We start from the raw sequence: 23,182 nt of genomic DNA on the forward strand, positions 1-23,182 counted from the left end.
CATCCTGGGAGAAGGTTTCCCGGCGGAGCCAATGGGCAATTTGCATAATATTCTTTGCAAGTTCATCTCAGCCTCTGATAATGATCTCGGCGTAGCTGGAGCGCTGAGGCGGCTGTTACAACACTAAGTAATCATATTTTAAATTGTGTTTCCCTTTATAGAAAGGTGTTGCAAAAACACACAGACACGAAACCCGTCTGTTGCAGCCCCACTGCCAGCCACCTGCCCAGCTCCCCAGCACGACGGTTGTGATTACAGCACTGGCGCCCACAAGCGACTGCCTGGCCGGACGGGCCAAGACACCACAGGCCACCCCAGGGCCCCCCACCCTACCCGAGCCTCTCCCGGGCCAGGGGATCCTTCCAAACAGGGGCACCACCCAGGTCTGAACCACACAGTCAAGGGTGAGTCCATGCAGAGAAGTTCATGGGGGGGCCGGCCCAGTGGCACAGCGGTTAAGTTCACACGTTCCACTTTGGCAGCCCGGGGTTCACTGGTTCGGATCCCGGGTGCAGACATGGCACCGCTTGGCATGCCATGCTGTGGTAGGTGTCCCACATATAAAGTAGAAGAAGATGGGCACGGATGTTAGCTCAAGGCCAGTCTTCCTCAGCAAAAAGAGGAGGATTGGCAGCAGATGTTAGCTCAGAGCTGATCTTCCTCAAAAAAAGTAAATTAATTAATTACAAAAATAAACAAATAAAGTCACAGTTTCCTTAAAAAAAAAAAGTTCATGGGGCACCTACTGCCCACTCATGACAGGGATCCCGACTGTCCTGGAGGTAGATGGGGGGGGCTCCCCCTTCCCATACTCGCAGCTCTGGCCTCATGCTGGAGACCCCAGTGCCCACAAGGCCCAACTTCCACACAACGCGCAGGGGACGCAGAGTCATGAGAACTCAAAGTTCTTTGAGCTCTGCAGTCACAGGACGTCCATGCTGCACCCCAGGCCCGCCTGGGCGGGGGGCCCTCTCCCCAGGGAGGCGAGCTTATCCTCCTCTCCTGCACGCCACACCCTGATGCGGTCCCCACGCATATCTGACAGCCTGGGAGGCTGCCGGCTGAAGGTGATGGGGGCGCCTGGTGCCCATGGCGGAGGGGCCTATACAGACTCAGGCGCTGAGCGCCGTCCACTGTCGGCGTGCCCTGGAGACCGAGACCACAGCGGGGGCAGGGCCCGAGTGGACGGGCACCCACAGGGACGGGAGAGGAGCGAGGCCCGGAGCTCAGAAGGGGAGCCCGGACAGAGGTGGCCACAAGCCCCCCTCTCTCTGCTCCCTTCTCTCCATTTAGGAGCCAGGGCCACCACTCAACCTCTATTTTCTTAAAAGCCTTTTTTTTTTCTTTTTTATTAAAAAAAAATCCAATTATAGCACAAATCTCTCAGCAGGGGTCAGTGTGGAATAAGAATAGCCAAAGTTAATGGACATGACACAGGCAAGATTAATGCCTAAAGGGTTTCAAAAGTTGTATGATGCAGATTTCATTAACATTTTAATTGTAATGTATCTTTTTAATCTTCTCTCACCCTAATGGCTTTATATCCAAAAAAAAAAAAAGGAAGAAAAAGCTGCTGACAACAACAAAAAGTATCAATATACAAAATTTAACAAAGGCGCTTAGCAGGGCAATGGAAACTAAATTAAATGAGCAAAACTCTGTTAACATCACCATTCTTTAACGGCACAAAAGTCGGGAATGCAGCAAAGGCCGGCCCCTCGCCCTCCTCGGCACAGGCAGGGCCCCAAGGAAGGGAGACCCAGGGCACACGCTGGGGCCGGGTGGGAAGTCAGCCCCAGAGGAAGCCCCAGAGGGGAGAGAGAAAGACCCAGGGCAACTTCCTCCTGCTCATTCCTCCAAAGACCACCCCAGGAGCGACCCCCCCCTCCCCCCCCCCCCCCCCCCCCCCCCCCCCCCCGCCCGCAGGCCCCACCCGCCCCTTGCCCGCTGGCCCGACTCCAGGCAGTGACCAGGAGATGGACGGAGGGAGGCACTCTTCCAGAAAATACCAGCCATCAGGCCTTGGTACTGCAGGGGTGGGGGAGGGGACATGTAGGGGTGTCACCTTAATCAGAGTGGCGTTTTGTGGGGCGAGGGCTGGGGTTGCCGATAAGCAGGCAGCCCACCCCAACTGTCCACAGGGAAGGAGGGAGGGACCCTGGGTGGCTCTGGCTGACAGGGCAGCCACATATTACCACCTTGAACTTTCAAAGACAGTGTCTCCGGAAATACACTTGGCCCTGACTACTGAGGGCCCAGGAGATTTTTATTTTCAATCAACAAACATCTGTAGAGCACCACACCTGTGCCTGTTGCTGCATCTGATGCTTCACCCCAATCCAGCTCCCCTCAGCACCGCCCCCTCTGGGCCAGGCCACCCTCGGGAACCTGGTGGCTGGGCCTAGTGCCGGGCCACAGCCCCACAGCTGGGCTCACTGCTCAGCCCAGTGACTATATATGGGCACCTTCAGGCCCCTGCGGTCCCCGCCCCCGGCCCTGCCTGCTTCCCAGGCCCATGGCAGGCGCGGGGCGGGGCCCAGGAGCTCCCGGCCCATCCATGGCCATGTGCCCTCCTGGATGCCAGGGCCCAGGGCTGAGGGGGCGGGGGAAGATTCCTTCAGAGACCCGGAGCCAGCCTCCCCTCCCCGTGGGACCAAAAACAACGCCTCCTCTGCCTCGGAGAAAAACACGCCTGCGTCCTCCCTGGAGAAAGGAAGCGGCTCCCCTTAAAGGGGCACGGGCCCCTCACTGGCTCCAGCCTGCTTCTGGGGAGAGGGCATCTCAAGAGGGACCCCAGGCCAGGCCCACCCCCACAAGGTGGCCCCAGGCACGGCCTGTTCACCATCAGCCTCACAGCACCTAATAAGGAAGCTACCACGTAGCACTGCCACACACAGGCCAGGGCAGGACTAAGAGAGGGTGAGCTTCCCATCCAAGGTCACACAGCCTTGGGCTGGATGTGACCTGGGAGACACCCTGGAGCTACTGCTCCCAACTGCCTCCCTGCCTGGATGCAGGCCCAGCCAGGAGAAGCTGGGGGCGGGGCAGGGCCCCAGAGCCCAGGGCCGGGACGGATTCCCTCTCCATTCCCTCTTCTGCTCAGACACGCTCAGTCGCAGGCCCAGGCTGGGGTGACTGGCCCAGCCATCATTGTCTTCACAGGGGCTGCCCCCAGTCTGCGGATGCCAACCACCAAGGGGGCCCCAAGGGGGCCCCTAGGGAGCCCGTAGGCTCCAGGGAGCCCTGCTAGTCAAGGACCATTAGTCCCAAATACCTCGGTGTCCACCCCCTACCCCGCCTCAGGCCTGCTGAGACCCTCGCCCTGGGGGCCCGTTTCCAAAACCTGAACTTTAAATGACAAAGGCCAGAGGCCACGGCAGAGGAAACCCAGCTCCCAGCGAGCCAGCAGCTGCAGGTGACACAATGAGGGAGCCCGGGCCAGCCAGCCGGGAAGCATATTTTGCAAATGATCTCATCGAGAGCCAGGCCTGGTGAGAGCAAGGATTTGCTAAAAGAGACACAGAGGTCGCCAGGATCCCTGCCCTGCGCGGGAGGCGAGGGCAGGCACAAACTCATGCCGAATGCCTTCCCCAGCTAGCACCCCGGCCCCGGGGAGCCCAGACCCCAGCCGGGGAAGGAAGTAACCTGCCAGGGGCACCCATGGTGGCTCTGGACACAGAAAGGGAAAGTAAATCTGGGGGGGGTGACAAAGGAGGACATACAGGCCTCACCCAGAGGTCACGGTGTGGGGGCCACACACCTCTCCGAGCTGGAGTGCAGACAGCAGTAAAGACCCTGGCTGTAAGCCTAAATTCCAGCCCCACCTGAAAGCAGCACAGGCCAGACTGCTCACCTCCGGGAGCATCAAGGGGCTGCCCAGAAACGCCAGGCAGGAATGGGGTTGGGGGGGGGGGGGGCAGAAGGACGGCTGGGTTGTGTTCTCTGAAGACCCTGCAGGCAGGCCAGACTGGCGGCAGCTGGTGAGAGGCCCAAGCGAGCCAGCCCTGACCAGGCCCTCATGCCCTTCACCAGCCCCTAGTCAGACCCCAGACCCAACCGGACTTTACAAGCTCCCAAAGTGGGGCCAGCTCTGCGCAGCTCCCCTCACCAGGAGCAGCTTGAGGTCCAGCCAGGGGCTGGCGGCACCTGTCCCTGCCTCGGGAAACACCCTCCAATGGCACCACGCCACAGGGCTTGGCTCTCCTTCAAAAGACTAGGCCTGCAAGGCCAGCCCCAGGGTCCTCAGCCCAAGGACCCCTTGGAGACACCAGCCATGGGAATGAGCCAGGCCCAGGCCAGCTAATATTACCCTGAATCGGAACGCAGCTTGTCCTGTCCCAAGAACCGAGCCAAGCTTCCCAAGTGTGTCCCCTCCGCTGGGGTCTGCAGAAGACCCTCATTCTCGGGGGAAACCCGCTGCAGAGTTCAGGGGTGAGGGGCCTGGGCTGCAGTTCACGCTCAGGCGGTTCAGCAGACATTTGCTGCACTGCCTGCCCCTGGCCAGGGCGGCTCATCCCGCCACCACAGCCCAACAGGACGACAGAACTGAGGGAGGAGCCCGGGCCAGAGGACAGGGTCAGCAGGAAGGGGCGGACCGGGGGCGGGCTGCAGAGGAGCCCGGACAGGACTTGCCAAGCTGGGGTGGAGGGAGCCAGGCTCGGGTGGCTGAGGCTTCTGACCTGGTGGATGGCAGGCGCCGTGGACCGTAACGGGAGGCCGTGGCCTGTGCAGCCCGTGCCGTGCCCAGCCCTGCCTTCTCAGAAGCACAGACCTCAGAGAAAGGGGTGCAGGGGGGGCCCGGGGAACATCCCTGCAAGAGGCACGCCACACTTCTTACCTGCCTTTCCCCGAGGGGTACCGGCCCAGCCCACGACGCAAGCCAGGCACGCAGGACCCTAGAGGCAGAGGTGCAAACGGAACCCAGGCTGCGAATGCCAGGTCAGCACCTGCCATCGTCATCGTCCCCTAACATGAACAACACATGCTTGTGTTTTAGTTGGAGAACAGGGACAGGTTTGAAAAATTCTATAAAAAGCCACCAGGGAACCCACCTCCCAGAGAGGGTCCCTCAGGGCAGCCAGCTCGTCGCAGGTAAGGAACCTAGACACACTCCCCTGCAGTGGGGGGCCTGGTGCCCTGTTAGTTACAGCACAAGCACGTCCTCCTCCCCAGACATTCTTCAGGAAACTAACCGGCTCTGGAGTAGAGGATGGAGGAAGCCAGCTCACAGAATGGGCAGGGTATCAGACACCACATCCAGCACTGTCCCCGCGCTGGGTGTGACCACTGAGAACAGATCTCTGGCCACTGAGAGGCTGAGAGGTGACAAGTGATATCTTGTTCCACTTCTGTCCTCCTTCCAGATGGCTCACTGAACGAGCGGGGGGCCAACCACCTCGGGTCTCGCCTCCTTCTACTACCTTCCCTGGGCTCCAGGTGAGGCGCCCCCGACAGGGCAGTGACCCACGGGGAAATGCCTATGGGCCTCCTGGGAGGGCTGGGCAGCACAGAGGGCCAAGGGAGAAGGGGAAAGGCGGTTTGTCGGAAGGTGGAGGGCAGGGCCGGCTGCCTGGCCCTTCACCTCGCTCCTTCCTGCTAATCATCTGTAAAATGGAGCCAATAATCGAAACCCTCTCTCCTGGAGTCCTTGGGAGCTTAAGGAACACCCAGCACAGGGTGCCGAGAACCACCTGGGCCCAGAACAGCCATGGAGCCCTCCTGTCACCATCTGGGCAAACGGGAGGGAGGGAGGAGGGAGTGGGGGGGAAAGGATGAGGCGTGGAAAGGAGACACCCAACGGGAGAGCCAGACACCGCTGGGGGCACGGTGGTGAGAGCAGGCTTCTCAGAAAGACCAGAGGATGGCTGCCTCCTGCGTGCCCTGGCCCAGCCCCCACCGCCCAAAGGAGGGATCAGCCAGAACGTGCAGCCAAGGGACACACAGCTGGGTGCCCAATGGGTCCCCCCAGAAACATCACTAGAAAGAAGGAACCCAGCTGCCGATGTGGGCAAAACATCCCGCGCGGCCAAGGCCCCAAGAAGAAGGAGGACCCGGACACAGGCACAGCCTGGGAGGCCGCGCCAGGGGCTGAACTGACGGCAAATCCACAGGTTTAAAGGGCACCACGAGAGCGCTGGCAATCACCAGCCCCAAAACTAAACTTCTGAGGAGCCGGGAAGAGGGGACCCAGAGCTGACCTCTGACCTCATGACGCCCCCATACACCATCCCAGCCAACGTCGTAAGGGTTTTGGTCCCCGCCTCGGCCAAAGGGGTGGGCAGCGGACTCAGAGCTCACCTCCGAGCTTCCTGGAGAAGGGGCTCCGGCCCCCAGATCGCAGCTCGCAGGGACGGAGCCGCGAGTGACAGGTGCGCGCCCCCTCCCCGTGCGGGCGCCCCCTCGCAGCGCAGCCGCCCCCGCTTCTCCCCAGGTTGAGGCGCGCACGAGAGAGGACCAGGGGGCAGTGACGGGCCCGGGAGGGAGAGGCGCAGGGCCCGGCTGATGCGCAGCCGCGCGGCCGGCCTCGCACCCCGGCCCGGGAGGGAGGGGTGTGTCCCCCGGGCCTCGGCCTGGCGCCGAACACGCGCGGGCTGCCCCCCGCAGGCCGGGCTCGGTCCGCGCGGTCGCGGGAGGCCGGGCGTCCCGAGCGCCCGGCGGGAGGGAGACGCCCAGGGCCCGGGTGGCCGGAGCGCGCTGCCCGGCCCCGCTCGGCGGGGCGCGTGCGGGTGCGGGTGCGGCCGGGGCGGGGCGCGGCGCCTCCCCAGGCCCGGGCCCCCGGCCCCTCCGGCCGGCCGGCTCGGCGCGAACTCGGGCGGCGGGCCGGCGGGCACTGCGGCAGGCGGCGCGGCGCGGGCAGGGCGCGCGGAGTTCGCGGGAAGTGCGGCGGCGGCCGGGGCGCGGCGCGAAGTTGGGCGTACCTGCGGGCGCCCGGCCCGGTGCGGCCTGCGGCAGCGGCGCCGCGGCGGCAGGAAGTGCTCCGGCGTCCCCGCTCGGCTCACATGGACTTTCTCCGGCCTCGCCCAGCACCGGGCGGCCGCGGGGGCGGGGCGCGGGGAGGCGCCGCGGGCCGGTTAAAGGGACAGCGCGCCGGCCGCGCGCGCGCACTCGCCGCCAGGTGGGCGCCCCGGAGGGGGCATCCGGGGGGCGGGGCGTGGGGGGCGGCAGCTCCTCTCCCGCTGCGCGCCGCCCGCCTCCCCACACTAGCTCCCGGCGTCCGACCCTGCACCCGGGTACTGGCCACCGGGGCGCCGACCCACACCGTCCCCGGCTCTCCGGCCCCGGCGCGGACCCGCGAAACCCAGGAAACCCCCCTGGCCCTGGGGCGCACCGTCTCCGCGGCGGCCGCGCTTGCACCGAGCAGCCTCCGGGACGCGGCGCCAACTAGGGCTGCCGGCGGGGGGGTGGCGGGGTGCGCGGCCTCCGCCGCCAGAGACGCTCGGGCGGGCCAGGGGAAGCGGGCCGGGATGCAGGAGCGCCCCTGGGCGAATCACGGGGCGCCGGCGCCTCCTGCTCGGGGCCCGGGAACTGCGAGCTGAGTAGACGCGGTTGGGGTCTACTTTCAGGCCCGGCGTGATCCGGGTGCACTGGCACGTTAGTCACTCTCGCCTTCCGTCCCACGCGGCTCCCGGTTTGCCAAGGCCACGCTGCTGTGGACAGAGGTGCAGTGTGAAAACAAGTGCGCAGAAGTAAAACTGGCCACATGCCAGAAAGGACCCACAAACACCCTCCTCTGTCGCCCCCTAACCTGGGCCTTCGGGTCAGGACAGGCTGCAGCAGCCTCGCTCCCTGCCTCCCACAAGGGTCCTCGCAGGAAAATGGAGGCGGCACCAGGACAGTGATCCTGAGCATGGGGTCATGAGAGGAGGGGGTTAATGTGAACGACAGGGTGCCACCCCCTTCCCGGAGCCGTTCTGGGCCCCTTTGGTGGCAGAGGCTCCGGGGAAAGGCTTGCAGGATAGTCAGCCAAGGTCATTCCTAGGACAATCGTCAGAAGCTTGGTCCGAGAACTCCTGTCCCCAACCTCAAGCTAGGTCCTTGACCTCGACCAGACTGACCCCTAACCCCAACTTGAGGGTATGCACAGAGGAGATCCCCCCACCAGCTCACTCCTGCCCTGCTTTGCGTGGGGGGTGTGAACCTTCAAGGACTCTGTGCAGGCCCCCAGAATCCCACTTAGACCTAAACACAACCCAGGTCCCACCCCCCACCCCTAGCCCACTGCCACTTCGGAGCCCACAGGGCAGGCTGGCATGTCCGGGGGGGCTCTACTGGCTGGAGAGCGTGGCTTGGCATGTAGTCCTGACCCAGGAGGTGGCAGCCAAGAGATGCAGGTAAACTGCCAACAGTAGTGCCACCTGCTCAGCACAGGGACCAGGGACCATCAGACGGCTCTGGGGCCTGGTGTGCGAAGGGGTCCGCACCTTGGCACAGGGGACCTCAGCTGCCCCAGGATTCCCAGCGGCTCCTAAGTGCTATTTAAGATCTCAGCAGTACCAGCTCCCCAGGCCCCTGGGAAATGGGGCTTCTGCACGTGACACGTGTGTACAGAGACAGACGCCTCCAGGAGTTTCCAGTCCCGGGGTCAGACCTCAAGAAGCTGTCCACTAGGCCCCGAGGTCCTCCTGTGGCCAGGGCTGGGTGCCTGTGTGGATGGGCCGCACGGAGGGTCTACAGGTGGGACCACCTCACTAGCACCAGGTGAGGACGGGCCAGGGCGGGGGCTGTTCTTCTGGCGGGGGGCCTGCACACCTGGGAGCAGCTCACCTGGCTGCACGTTCTGGTTGTTTTCATTACTTTTAATTTCCAAATATTAAAAAAATTGTTTCTTCTTGAATGAAGGACATTTGGAAAACAATGAAAAGTTTTTAGAAGACAGCAGGTAACCAGAAACCTGCTCCCCGAGGGCAGCAGAGTCTGGTGTATTTTCTGCCCGCGCGATTCCGGGCCTGGGCTCCGGGTTCTGTGCACAGCATCTACCTTAGTTTTCACGACAGTCTTGTGGGCTTATCTCTCAAAACCCAGCTCAGGAAGAAGAGGCCTGGGGCTCGCTCACCCAGGGTTCCCAGCAGGCAGGGCCAGGAGACTGGAACCCAGCCAAGGTGGGAGCTGTGCGGCCCCTTCCCGCCCTGTGATTGTTATGAGGATGGAGACGGTGTGGACCGGCGGCCTACTGCTGGCTGATATGGCAGCCTGGCGGCCACAGTCCCCTCTTAAGGTGTCTGATTGGCACCGCAGCCCCTCTGAGATGCTATTGAGGGTTTTCTCAGCTCAGAGAAGCTAGCCTGGCCTCTGGTCCTAGGCTTGCATGGCTGTAGCCCGATTTTTTCCCATTTTATCCAGAGACCGTCAGACTACAAGGAGGAGGAGATCTTAAGAGATATAACTGCAAATTGATGAGCGTCCACAGTAGGGCTCAGGGTGCCCTTGGGAGGGAGATGAAGGTCACCACCACTTTGGCCTGGTCACCTGTCTGTCCGCCCCTGGACATTGGAGGCCTCGGGTAGCCGCCAGGTGCTGCTGAGGCTGCGGCCCTGCGGGTGGCGGGTGCTCCCTGGAAACCTGATGCAGGAGGCGGTGGGTGGGCCCCGTGCCCATCAAGGAGGATCCACAGGAGCCTTTCTCCTCCCTGGGCTCCAGTGCCCACACATCCACACCAGTCACCTGAGACCACCGCAGCCACATGCTCAAACTCTGCTTGGCCGACTCTTGTTTCCTGGGCTCCATGTGGCTCAGGGGCGCCCACCTTGGGCCTGTGGCCCCCCAGGGCTCTGAGTGTGGACGTCAGGGTGCGTGGCCTCCCAGACTGGATGCAGATGGGCGGGTCTGGGCGCACAGCTGTCTCAGCTCTGGGGAGAGGCTTCTCCCTCCATCCTAGGCTCCTCTCGAGGAAGGATGAAGGTCAATCAAAGACAGCGGAACGCACGGCGCACGCAGCCAGCTGCGTCCTCGACCTGCCTGCTGGGTGGCTGAGCCCGTCTCAGATGTGACATGGCCAAGCAGAGCCCCTAACCGCCCCCCAGAACTGCTCCTCCCCCTCTGCAAATGGCAGCTCACCCTCCTGGGGCCCCGTTCTTCTGGCAGCTTGGGCCGACCACCGTGGATTCTCCTTGTCACCTTTCTCATCCCCGGGTCCCATCTGCCCCCCTGTCCCAACAGCTTCACCTTAAAGCTATGTCAGGACTGTGACCACGTCTCCCCCTCCACTGCTGCCCCCCCGACTGTCTCCCCATCTCCCCGTCTTGCGCCTGCCTGGGTCTGTCCCTGCACAACAGCACAGACATTTCTGAACACGTCAGACCATGTCCCTTCCCTGCTCAGATCCTCAGTGGCCCCCATCTCGCTTCTCACTCAGAAGACAAGCACAAGTCTTGGCAGTGGGCAAGGCTCCCAACCGACACTCCCCCAGCTTGGTCCCTCTACAGCTCCAGCCACACTGGTTTCTGCATGGCTTTCCCAACTGCTGGCATCCTTCTGCCCCAGGGCCTTTGCACCTGCTGTTCCCATTGCCTGTACCTTCTTCCCCCAGTGTTTTCGAGACTGCTCTATCACTTCCTTCGGGTCTCTGTCCAGATGTCTCTAGACCTTCCTGACCCTCCCATATAAAAGAGCCAGATGAGCCACTGCCAGCCTGCTCTCCCTGACCCCACCCCGGCACTGACATTCACAGCCCCGTCTCTCCAGTAGGTACAAGCTCCCCATCTTGTCCACTGCCCCATTCGCTGGCCCAGTGGGGTGCCTGACACAGAGCAGGGGCCCAGGGATGTCTGCAGGGTGTGGGGGCCCGAGGGGTGCTGTGCTCTCCCTGACGAGGGCCGGAACCCGCCTGCCTGCCTGAGTTCTGCTGCCTCTTTCCTGTCCGCAGAGTGTCCAGGGTGCCTGTCAGCAGGAAGGTGGTGGCAGGGGGGGCCCCTTGGCCGGGACTGCTGGCCTGAGAACAGACTCCAGCCCCATAACTGGCTGAGGGCACTTCCCCAGGAGGCCCGTCCCATGTGAGGGCTGGGAGCCCATGGCGCACCTGCACCCGGGCCCGGGGGGCAGTCCCGGGAGAGCACAGGGGGTGCATGCCCCCTACTCTACTCGCACCTGTAAGTGCAGAAGTGAGGATGAGAGCGCAGAGAAGCCCCTGGTGACGTGGCCGCCGTCACCGCTCAGGAGGCAGCCTCATTGAAGGTCTGAGGAGCAGATCACTGGGGCCGAGGAGCCATCCGACCTCTGGCCCAGCCCTGCCCAGAAGCTGCCCTCAGGTGGGGACTTCCTGGGCCTTCGTGGGGAGGGGCCGCCCGGGTTTCCTGCAGGGTCAGGAGCGTCTGTGTTCCCAGCAGGGGCTCAGGCTGGAGCCCCAGCCCCGGACAGGGCTGTCAGGACAGTGGTGAGGCTCCGGGAGGCCTGGCAGCCCCGTGTGCGGCCAAGCCAGCAGCCCACAAAGTGCCCCTTTGTGAGGGCTGTCTCGGTGCCAGCCAGGAGGCGCGGGGGTGCGCGCCCGGCCGTCCCCTCGCGGTCGGGACTGAGCGGCCCGGCCTCTCCCGGGACTCTGAGAGCAGTGCTGCCTCCCGGACCTGCTCAGGGGCAGAGCCGGCCCACTCGGCCCGACCTCCAGGCTCGCGGCAGGAATCTGGCACTGGGTGGGAGTGGCGGGGTCTGGCCCGCCATCTCCAGCATGGGTTCAGACGGAGGCCACCACCCCTCCAACACTAAGACAGTCCTGACCGGATCCCGCGGCCTGCCTGGCATGGGCGGTGCCCCCTGGGAAGTCTGCCCAGCGTGGTGCCCGCGGAATCTTTGAGGGGCCCACACCTCACGGCCGCTCTGGACAGAGACAGCCCAGGGCGCTGGGCAGAGACCTCACGGGCCATCGTCCAGGGCCCAGGCCACCCTCCAGTCAAAGCCCAGCAGAGGCCGACCTTGAACACCATCCTGTGGGCCCAGCCCCCACCTGTCCTCCGGAGGAAACTGTCTTCCCTTTTGTTCCAGCGGGAGCCTGGAGGGCCTGGCCCAGGAGCATTGTGTGCGGTTCCGGAGGAACAATGGGACGGTGCTGGCGCCGCCATCCGAAGGGCCCCGCCCGCCCTCCCGCCGAGCCGCCAACAAAGGGGCCACTGCCCCGAGGCAGCCCCTCTGGTCGCCCCCCTGCCGCCCGGATACCCTCCGTCCTGCGGCCAACCCCTCCCACTGCCATTTCTGTTCTTATTCCGGGTTCGCTGGAGAATCACTGAGAACGCCCCCCACCGCCCCCCCAACCCCCCCCCCAAGGTGACCGCAGCCCCTCCACTCCTAGGAGGCCCGTCTGCCCCGCTCTGGGGACGTGCTGGCCGCAGGGCACTTCCATGGGCCTCGGATGCGAGGACACCTGTGGTCCCTGGTGGCTCTTTTCGGGGGTCGATGCTGTGCTCACCCTGAGCCCAGAGTGCTGTGCGGGCCCAGTGGCTCCTGGCTCTGCATCCCGGGCGCCTGTCACCCCCTCCAGGCCTGCACTGGGGACACTGGCTCCTGCTGGAACTGGGACCAGGCTTGTCCTGCAGTGAATCTGGACAGACCCCAGGGATTCCAGCCCCTGGCTGCCCAGGCCATGTTCCCCCACAGTGGTGAAGAGGGCGACTGGACCCCACGTGAGAGGGGGCTCTTAAACTCCTGTGTTTCTGATGGAAGAGCCTGGTTCTCCCAGACACCAGAGCTGGAGATTAGGGCTGTAAGGAGCAGGGAGGGACAGCTGAAATGGAGAGAAGGTGGGCGGAACCTCACACTGTCCCTTCTGTGCCCACTCCTCAGCCTTGTTCCTCCCCTGACTGATCACACCCTCTTTGCAGCACACAGGCTGCCTGTCTGCCGGCTGCTCCCCCTGTGCCCACTGCCACAGGGCCTTTGCACCTGCTGTTCCCCTGCCCAGAACACCTCCTCTCCCCGCATTGGCAAGTGAACACCAGTTGGCTCATCCTTCAGGCCCAGGGGCCAACTTGGGTCCTCAGGGAAGCCATCCCAACCCCCAGCTGGCTCTCACAGCACTGGGCCCTCTCTTTGTGGCCCTAGGGATGGTGAACTTCTACACTTGTGAGCAGATGGTTTAATCAGCCCCCTCGGACGAGGAGGCACAGCTTGCTGAAGGAGGGCACAGCAAATGCTCCCACAGCCTGGGAGGGCTGCAGGCCAGGCCCTCTCTCCCTTAGGCAGTGAGCAGGCCAGCCACCTGCCCGCAGAGAGAGCAGAGACATCCCGTCCTCCGTGAGCACAGCTGTGTGCCGGGCCAGACGCGGCCCTGGGATGCGACGGAGAAGCCAGGCTGGGGCTGCTCTCGTGGGGCCTCTGTCCTAGTCGGGGAGGGAAACTGACAATTAAAAGAAACCCAGAAAGCATCACGACTGAAAAGCGCTGTGCACGCCGTGAGATCGCGCTTCACCGTCGGAGGGCCAGAGTCAGACAGAAACAGCCAGTGCCAAGGACTTGGAGAAATAGACTCTTGTGCGCCACTGGTGGGAATTAAGAGGGCACAGCCGCTGTGGACAACAGCATGGCGGCTCCTGAAAAAGCGAGAGATGGTATGATCCAGTGACTGCCCTTCTGGGTACAAACCAAAAGAATTGAAAGCAGGGTCTCCAAGAGACATTTGCACACCCATAGCAACATCGGTCACAATCGCCAAAAGTGAAAGCAACCCAAGTGTCCATCAGCGGGCAAACCGCATGTGGTCTATCCACACGATGGAACAGTCTTCAGAGTCCACTTACCTGAAACACCTGGAATAGGCAAATCCACGGAGACAGGAGGTCGGGGGGGTGGTGCCAGGGGCTGGGGAGGGGAGGGGGTGAGTGTTCAGTGGGGACAGAGCTTCAGTTTGGGAAGATGAGAAAGTCCTGGAGCTGATGGTGGGGACGTCTGCACGACAATGGGAATGTGCTTTAATGCCACTGAACTGTGCACTTCAAGTGGCTAAGATGGTGAATCTTACGTTATGCGTATTTTCCGTATTTTCCACAAGAACGAAGGCAGTACACAGCCTCAAGAGGAGGAGGCCGCCCACCGGCCAAGGGGAGATCTGAGAGGTGAGCAGGAGGCAGGGGGCCGCCAAGGGAACAGCTCTCTAGATGTCTGAGGAAGGCTCCCAGTGGGGTGGGGGCGGGGGGGAGAGGCGGCGAGGGAAGGGGCCGCCTGCAGGCCGATCAGCGGGGCTGTGTTCCCAGCTCAAGGTGTCACTTCTGACCTGCTGTGTGTGGTGCAGAGGTCTGCTCGCTGCTGGTGGAGAAGGATGTTCTGTTAGACCCACTGGGGCTCCCCTGGGGGTCCAGGAGGGTTGAGGGGGCAGGGACTGGACCGGGAGATGGAGCCAGGAGGAGAAGGGGGAGCACTTAGACTGGTGGCCTGCAGGTGGCTATGGTGGCCATTTCCTCAGATGGGAAGATGGGAGAAGAGTGTGGGGAAATCAGGCCTTCCCCGTGGCCCTCTGGGTGGAAAGGATGAGTGGGCAGTTACTGCCCGAGCCTGAAGGCCCAGGGGAGTCAGAGCAGACCTGGCTGGGCGTCAGGAGTGCGGAGACGGAGGGCCCTGCCGTCACCAATGGTCACACTACCCCAAATCCAATGGTCTGTCGCTGGTCTTGTCTTAACCTGTCGGCATCTGGCCACACAGCTGACCCGACCTGCTCCTCCAAACACCTTCTAGTGGCTTCCGGAGCCACGCTGCTGTCCTAGCCCCTACTTGCTGCCCCTCCTCCTCTGCCCACTGCCAGGCCCTAGACAGGAATCGCATGCCGGGCCCAGGCCTGCCGAACAGGCATCTACATTGTGACCAGCCCCCTAGTTGCCCAGCGTGCACATTAGTGTCCGAGGTGGGGAGCACCCTCGGGCCCGGCCTGGGCTGCCCTCCACGCTGCAGGACCGTGGGCCCCGCCTGAGACCCGCAGACCCTGCTGGCTGCCAGCTGTGGGCACCGTGCACATGGGATGGACCAGGGGGATGCTGCTGCAGGTCAGACCCCAGGCTCTGAGGACCGCGGTCCCCAGGCAGGGGCACTGGGTCTGGGGTCTGCACGTTCAGCTCGCAAGGAGAGAGCTGGGCCCGCAGATTGGGGTCTGGGTCTGGTGGTGTGAGGAGAAGCAGCTGCTTCGTGATCTGAAGGTGCCGTGGGACATTCATTTTCAAGGGGTGGCCGGAGGTGGCAGGGTCTGCACAGGGGACCGAGGTGTGACCGTTAGCAGAGGCCTCCCCTCCAGTCCCAGTGCCCCGGTCAGCCCACAATCTGCCCGCTCACCAGGGTGGCACCTGCGGGGCTGAATGCGGCCCCCACACCAGGTAAGTCAGGCCTCCTGAGAAGGAGGAGGTGACGCGGCCGCTCTGCCCTCTCGGCCTCCGACTCTGCTGGACCCTCGTTCCTGCGCCCCCGCTGGCTGCCCCTGTCTGAAGGTGGGCCTGGCACCTCCTGGGCCTCTGCAGGGCAGCCTCCCCTTCTCCATAGGGGTCATGAGGTCCAGGTGACAAAGAAAGGCCTCATGGCTGTCCCTGGCCCTGGCAAGGCTCCTCTCGGTAACTTCATACAACACCTACAACCGCACCGTGGGCTGGAGCCGTCTCTCACCTTTGGGTCCCCACGGTGCTCTGCTGCTCTGAGAAGTGAGTGCCCAGCGGCTGTGCCCTCTGATGGGCGGGTCCCCCTCAGGGGGCTGCACATGGCGCTGGGCAAGTCCCCCTCCGAACACTGTCTGCCAGGATGGCCCAGCACTGTCTCTGCCCCTGTGTCCACTGTGGGCATGGCCTGACCCTGGGAGAGGGCGTGGAGGGGCTGTGCTGCCAGAGCCTGGCCCTGGTGGCCTCTGGGGATGTGTGGGGCATGGTGGGTGGCGCCAAGGGCTGGGTGGGCTGTCGGGGGAGTCGGCAGGACTCCCCAGCCGTGGTTCCCACTCATCCTCCCCCTCCACGGACTGTTTCTGCTCAGGGGAGAGCTAAGTCCTCTGGCCCGTTTCCTGGGCTCGGCGAAGGGTCTGGGACCCGCTGTCGGCCCAGAGGGGCGGCACAGAGAAGGAAGCCACCGGGCTCTCTGCTCTCCCAGCCCTGACTCAAGTGAGACCCCCCCACCCCAAAGAATCTCCAGGGCTCCATGACAGAGAGGAGGGGAGGCACCGCCTGAGTCTGACAGCAAGTCACCGACAAGGGTGGCCCTGAGCCAGCAGGAGGGCCAACTGAGGGGGCCCATGAGGTCACTGCACAGGGCCGACCAGGGAGGGTCCTCCTGCTCACGATCCCACTTCTGTGGCCTGCGTGTGGCCATGTGGTCACGTCTCCCAGAACGGTCTCATGGCCCACAGGGCCTCCTCAGCTGGCCATGGCAGGGCTGCCCCAGGGTAGGAAGCTGAGAGTGACATATGAAAGTGCAGCACCTGCCCCTTGAGGCCCCGACTGTCCACTCTGGGTGATGTTTGGGGCTGCAGGGATGACTGAATTAAGCCCTGCCCTGTGGGCACCACGGCTCCGGTCCCTGTTGGCCATTGCCATCATCCCTGTCATCTTTCTGTGTCCTGGAAAACTCTGGGTAAGGACCTCGTGGCTCTGATTCAGGCTGCCCGAATGAGGTTCTCAGCCTGGCGGAAGAGACTGAGTGGGCCTTTCGGTCACCAGAAGTGGCCTAAACTCAGGGCTGGGCTTTGTGCTAAAGAACAAGTCCCCAGTCATCCCTGGTCCCATCACGCTCCTCCCTCATGGCTGTGTGTCTGGGAGAGTCCAAGAAACGAACCCTCCAGGTACTTGTTTGCAGGAAGAGCCGATCCAAGGAACTAGGGGCCTTCAAAACCATTGGAAGGGGGGCCGGCCCGGTGGCACAGCGGTTAAATGCGCACGTTCCCCTTTGGTGGTCCAGGGTTCGCTGGTTTGGATCCCAGGTGCGGACATGGCACCGCTTGGCACATCATGCTGTGGTAGGCGTCCCACATATAAAGTAGAGGAAGATGGGCACAGATGTGAGCTCAGGGCCTGTCTTCCTCAGCAAAAAGAGGAGGATTGGCTGCAGTTAGCTCAGGGCTAATCTTCCTCAAAAAGCAAAAAAAACAAAAAACCATTGGAAGTGCCAGAAGGGAGGCTGGACTTGCAGGAATGCATCCAGAATGTCTTGCAAAGGAGCTGGAGCCTCTGCAACGGGGGGTGGGGGTGGGGTGAGCATCACCAGGACTGTTCATTTCAGTTCCACAGGCTGCAGAGCAGGATCAGGAAGCCAGCACCCCAGAGCACCTGCCTGGACGAGGGGCCGGGGCCAGCGCCCTGCTGCTGGAGCAGCTGGACACTGCTCATCGCACACCGCTGACGTTGACTGCCAGAAGCCCAGGAATCCATCTCAGGGAGCACAGCCAATGAGGACTCACGTCCCGCCCTGCACTCAGGACGACACACCCGCGAGGCAGGAGCCAGCCTTGGAGCAGAGGCCTGGGCCGCAGGAAGAGTGAGGATGCTGAGGGTGCAGGGCCGTGGCAGCCACACCTGTGTCGGTGAGGAAGCTGCCCTGCTCACTCACCCCACCGGCCCAAGCAAGCCCAGGGCTCCTGCTGGGGCCTGAAGCTCACCTGGCTGCGGGCAGGTGTGCGGCAGGCACAGACACCTGGAGATGGGCGCTCAGGCCTACAAGCTGCCCCCCTTTCGTCCCCACAGGGGGAGGAATCTCCCTGGGGCATTTCACTCCCAGCTGAAAGACTGAGCAGGCAGCTGGGTTTAACGCTGTTTATTACACAATCCACTCACTTTCAAAACCCTGGGCAGAGCGTGCTCCTTTTATCATGTCAATTCACCTTCCAGACCAGGCCAGGAATGCCTGGCTTTTCCAGTTTCCATTGCTACTCCTCGGTCTGTCATTAAGGCATTTGCCAGCTTCAAAGAACTGGAGATTCCCACCCGCAGGGGAGGTCAGCGGCTGATTGGCCTGCAGCTGCAGCCGGCCCCAGAGGCACTTGGTCTCCTCGGTTTTTCCGACTCGGCCTTAGCATCAGAACACAGACCCCGCTCCCCACTGGATGCCGAGTCACAGCCCAGTGCAAGGGGTTCGAGCAGAGCCTGCAGCTCAGGGCCCGTCGTGTTGGGGAGGGGGAGCTGGAGACCACCCACCTGCTCGCTTATAGACCAACTCAGGCCCAGCAGTTGCCCTGAGGGTAGGGCCCTCGTTCAGCTGCTGGAAGTGGCCAAAGGCTGCCCTGGAATTTAAGACTTGCTCGCTTGGCTCCCAGATTACTCCCCAAAAGCCAGTCTCTGAGGGCAGCCTCTGCTTCCACTGGACCATCTCCAGGAGGTAGCACCAGCCAGCTTTGTGCTAACAGACGAGTCCCCATCCAGGCCCTGGTTCCATCTTGGCTGGAGCCCAAGCCCCACCAGGGAACGCCCACCTTCATGGTCGTGTGTCTGCTGGGGTCCAGGAAGCGAACCCCAAGGAACACAGCAAAGCTGAGCTGCCAGCCGAGCCTAGTCCAAGGGCATGTTGCTCCCTAGGGAGCACCGACCGGGCCCGGAGGCCTGGGGTCAGGGGCTGCCTCCCAGGCCCTGCGCCAGGGCCCTGCAGGACGGCAGGCCGGACGGGCGTGGGGTTCCTGTCTGCTCAGGTGCTCCAGGCCGCTGCACTGCACGGTCAGGTTAGGCCCTTCCCCTCCACTCCTGGCCTCAGCCTGGCCTAGGGGGCAGACGCACTGGCTGGAGGGAGTGCTGCCTCGGACCCAGTGGCCCTGGGCCCGCTGAGGCCGGCCCCTGCAGGAGCTGGGGGACATCTGCGGGCTCCTCTCGGGCGAGGTGGGATCTCTTTTCACGAGAGGAAACTGGGTGAGTATTTTGGTTGCTCGTCAGCGGCCACAGACCCCATGGCTCTCTCTGCGCGTGAATTAGGGCAGCCCCGTTTTGGCTTCTGTGTGCCTCCCCTCGGTTTAAATTAGATGCTCCAATCTTCTTCCTCTTTTGTCCTAAATTTCCCTCTAACATTTTGTGCAGCTGTTAAGCAGCTGCTGCCTCCTGCTCCCAGGAAGGCTGAGGGTCGTCGGGTGGCTGCCGTGACTCACTCCCTCCTCCGAGGGCTGGCAGAGCCCGGCCGAGTCATGCCAGGGTGAGCACGGCAGCACTGGGGACAGCGGGTGCCTCTGTGGGACACAGATGAGAGCTGGGCACACTCCCCAGAAAGGAGGCCAGACAGGACTTGGGAAAAGCTTTAGCAGGTGGAGACACCCAGGTGAGACAAGTGGAAGGACTTCCAGGGGCCATGTCCTGAATCTGGGTGGTGGGGCTGCCTTTCCATTCCCGAGGATCCCTCTGGAGTGAGACGCCCAGCCCATGAGACCCAGCTCATGGAGGCCTCCAGTGATCCCGGACAGTCATTCAGAAAGTGAGCGTGGAGGCCCCTCTGTGCCAGGCCCTCGGGACACAAGTGACATGCTATGGTCTGAACGTTTGTGTCCCCCAAATTAATGTTAAGCCCTACCCCCAATGTGATGGTTTAGGAGGTGAGGCCTTTGGGGGTGACTAGTCGTGAGGGTGGAGCCCTCATGGACAGGATTAGTGCCCTTGTAAGAAGAGACTCTGGAGGGCTCCCTTGTCCCTTCCGTCACGTGAGGACACGGTGAGAAGACGCCAGCTGTCAACCAGGAAGGGGCCCCCACCGGACACCGGATCTGCCGGCGCCATGATCTTGGGCTTCAGGCTCCAGCCTGTGAGGAGCAGACGTCGTGTGTACAAGCCGCCCTGTCTGCGGTTCTGTTCCAGCCGCCTGAACCGGCCAAGACAGCCCCACGCATTCGCTCATCGCTTCCTTCATTCGACCTTCCTTCATTCGCTGTGTGCGGAGTGCACGGCGCTCCAGGAGGAGGTCTGGCCTCCTACAGGCTGACCCCGCGGGGCGTGTCCTTGAGGTCAAGACCAGGGAATGTGTTTGGGCCACTGAGGGCCTTTTTGCCCTGGCCAAGTGCCATGCACTCTGCCCCTGGCTTCCGGCACCTTCCCCTGAGAAGAGGGCTGCCGGGAGTTCTGGCCCACGGGGGCAGTCTGCCCTCTGACCCCCGCAACGCCCTCCTCTCTGCAGGAGGAAGTGCTGGTCTTGGGCTGCACCCCAGGGCCCTCTCCGCTCCCCTTCTGGGAAGAGCTGCGTCCAGTGGGCTGGCCACTCGGCTGCGAGGCCAGCTGCCCAGCAATTTCCTCCCTTATCTCACAGGAAGCTCTGGTCCTAGGGAGGAGCGTCCCCCCACCGCCCCAGCACAGCACAGCAGCCAGGGAACAAGGCTCTTCTTCACGCGGACCAGCTCACAACCGTCGGACCCAAATGCAGAAAAGGCCGATGGAGCCAGCGCTTCCTTCCAGCTTTACAGTGGCTGTTCCAAGCCAGGAACGCGGGGTAATGGCCCCGCGGGCTTCCCCCCTCCCGGAGGGGCCTGAGCCCCTCAGTTCTCTCTGAGCACCCGGAGGGAATATCCGGCACGGAGGGAGCCAGGGCCGGACCTGACCTCCCTGCCCTGCCCGGTCTCTGGGTGAACAATGCCGAGACTCGAAACTGGGGCCCTCGGAAAACACGCGTGCACACGCACAAGTGCACACACCCCAGCCGCACCTCGGGAAGAGGGCTGGCGGCTCAGACGGTGGCAGCTGCTCTGAAACGCGCCCCCCTGACAAGTTTGCTCGCCACACAGGGGGCACTGGGCGCAGCTGCACAGGCTCTGGGAGGGCACAAGGCGGGCATCGAGGGGTGACTGTGCTCATTAACGGCTTTTATGTACCAAGGGAGTCAGGAAAACAGGTAGGGTTATCGCAGTACAATCTGAAAAACATAGAAATAACTCGCTGCCGTTATGTCACAGTGTTGTAAATGACAAATTCACACTTAAAACCCAGATTTAGGGGCCGCCCCGTGGCTGAGTGGTTAAGTTCGTGCTCTGCTTCGGTGGCCCAGGGTTTCCCTGGTTCAGATCCTGGCTGCGGATACGGCACTGCTCATCAAGCCTTGCTGAGGCGGCATCCCACATGGCACAACCAGAGGGACCTGCAACTAGAATATACAACTATGTACTGAGGGGTTTGGGCAGGAGAAGAAAAAGAAGAAGAAGAAAAAATTGGCAACAGGTGTTAGCTCAGGGCTAATAAAACGACAACAAGAAATCCCAGATTATGGGGCCGGCCCTGTGGCGCAGTGGTTAAGTTCACACGTTCCGCTTCTTGGCAGCCCAGGGTTCGCCAGTTCGGATCCTGAGTGCGGACGTGGCACCATTTGGCAATAAGCCATGCTGTGGTGGGCATCCCACGTATAGAGGAAAATGGGCATGGATGGTTCCTCAGGGCCAGTCTTCCTCAGCAAAAAAAAAAGAGGAGGATTGGCAGTAGTTAGCTCAGGGCTAATCTTCCTCAAAAAAACAAAACTCCAGGGGCTGGCCCCGTGGCTGAGTGGTTAAGTTTGTGCGCTCTGCTGCAGGCGGCCCACTGTTTCGTTGGTTCAAATCCTGGGCGCGGACACGGCACTGCTCATCAAACCATGCTGAGGCAGCGTCCCACATGCCACAACTAGAAGGATCCACAACGAAGAATATACAACTATGTACCAGGGGGCTTTGGGGAGAAAAAGGAAAAAAATAAAATCTTTAAAAAAAAAAAAACGAAAAACAAAACTCCAGATTTATACCATCGAAGGGCCACCCTGACCCTGGGTGCATGGGCAGGCAGGGGCCGAGGCCCCCTCAGTTCTGAAAAGCAGACTCTACAGGTCAGCAGCGGTGGAGCAGCCCAGGCCCTGGGAGAGCCAGAGATGAGCTGTGGGAGCAGAGCCCGGCCCCAGGGCTCATAGGAGAGAATGGGAGCAGGGGCGGGCCGGCTGGGTCCTGGGGGCCAGAGGGAAGCCCACTGCGGTCAGCCATGTCAGGGACACAGTGGCACAGGGAGAGGGCACCCATGCCTGCTGGTGCCCACTGGCAAGAACTGGAAATTCAGGCTCTGCTCACGTGAATCCCTTCCTGAGGGCAGCAGGGGGTCAGAGTGGGCAGAGGCATGGCTACCAGTGGGCGCGGGGGGTCAGGGACGGGCCTCAGGCTGTGCATGGGTGCTCCCCAGGAGGACCAGCCCTGGCCGCCCAGCATATCTGGCTGTGCCTGGCCCAGGGGCCTGGACCACCTGTGTCCCTGTCTCCTGACCCCAGAGAGGGCAGGAAGGTCACTGCTCACTGCCTCCCAGAGGAGGTGGCGTCCACCACAAAAGAAGAGTGACCTCTTCTGGGTCCTCCTGCAAGGAAAGGGCTCACAGCGCGCCCCGGCCTCCAGGGCTCCCAGGAGATGTCACTCATTCCAGCCCGTCTGGGGCCTGGCCCCCCGGGCACAAGGGACACACCTCCTCCGAGGGCCACCTCCGAGGGCCACCTGGCTGCTCTCGTGAGATCACGCCAGCCTGGACTGCTTGCTCTCTGCGTGAATATTCATACAGCATCTCAGCCAGGACTAGTCATTAATATTCTGAGGAAGCAGAATGGAGCACCCACACCCATCCTCCTGTAGTGAATGGCGGTCAACACGCAGCTGACGGGAACATGGCTGTGGATGTCTCAGACATGCGCATTGGCCTGCCGACCACAGGAGGGTGGGCAGGGCTGCCACCTCCAGAGGGGTGAACACTGTCAGGTGGGAACCCCAGGCTTGCCCACTCTGACCACCTGGTGACCTCACTGAGCGCCCCTTCCCCACCCCGCTCTTGCTAGGCTTCTCCCTGGTCCTTCCAGCTTCCCCCGCAGGCTCCAGGCCGGCACTGCTCCCCACCCTTCCCTGTGTGTTGCCCACATGCTATGGCCCTCTCTGTAACAGGGACACTGAGGGAGGACCCTGCATCTCCTACCCACGCCCGTTTACAGGACCACTTGGCAAAGGGATTGGGCACCTTCCTGCCCTGTGCTGGGGACCTGCCCACTGTGTCCACATGGACGACCTGTCATTTTGGGTGTCCCACGGCAGTTAGAAGAAAGTCAAACCCATGCAGAGCCCTTGGGGGTTCTGGCTCATGCTCTGCCCCCTCTGGCCCAGGCTGGTCTGGAGCCAAGGATGGGCTGACAGTGCAGCCTGGCCCCGCCCCGCCCCAGGACTCTGGGTCAGCCTCCAGCCCAGGTCTGGGTGGCAGGTGACCACGGTTGGGTCAGCCAGATGTGGAGGAACCCTGCCCCAGACCTGGGCTCCTGGGAGACTGCATGCAGCTGGGGTGGGAGTGGGGTGTCTGCCACCTCTCGG

The 23,182-nt window shown here is 62.6% G+C and overlaps 1 protein-coding gene and 1 long non-coding RNA gene across 3 annotated transcripts in view; one reads left to right on the forward strand and one right to left on the reverse strand.

The window, feature by feature from the left end:
- NACC2 (NACC family member 2) overlaps window positions 1–7,240 on the reverse strand; it is a 76,287-nt gene extending 69,047 nt beyond the window's left edge. The window contains exon 1 of the mRNA XM_070518342.1: window positions 6,918–7,240. The gene's annotated coding sequence lies outside the window, so the exon portion shown is untranslated. The remainder of the gene's footprint in view (window positions 1–6,917) is intronic.
- On the forward strand, window positions 1,949–21,541 carry LOC123289235 (uncharacterized). Of its 2 annotated transcripts, XR_006532998.2 has the most exons (5): window positions 1,949–6,368; window positions 13,970–14,033; window positions 17,158–18,770; window positions 20,146–20,325; window positions 21,394–21,541. It is a non-coding gene; the product is annotated as an uncharacterized lncRNA (long non-coding RNA). The 2 variants fall into 2 exon arrangements; XR_011506165.1 differs by lacking the exon at window positions 13,970–14,033.
- The last annotated feature ends 1,641 nt before the right edge of the window (window positions 21,542–23,182 follow it).

Source organism: Equus asinus, chromosome 10, assembly GCF_041296235.1.
Source record: "Equus asinus isolate D_3611 breed Donkey chromosome 10, EquAss-T2T_v2, whole genome shotgun sequence".
NCBI classification, from domain to species: domain Eukaryota; kingdom Metazoa; phylum Chordata; class Mammalia; order Perissodactyla; family Equidae; genus Equus; species Equus asinus.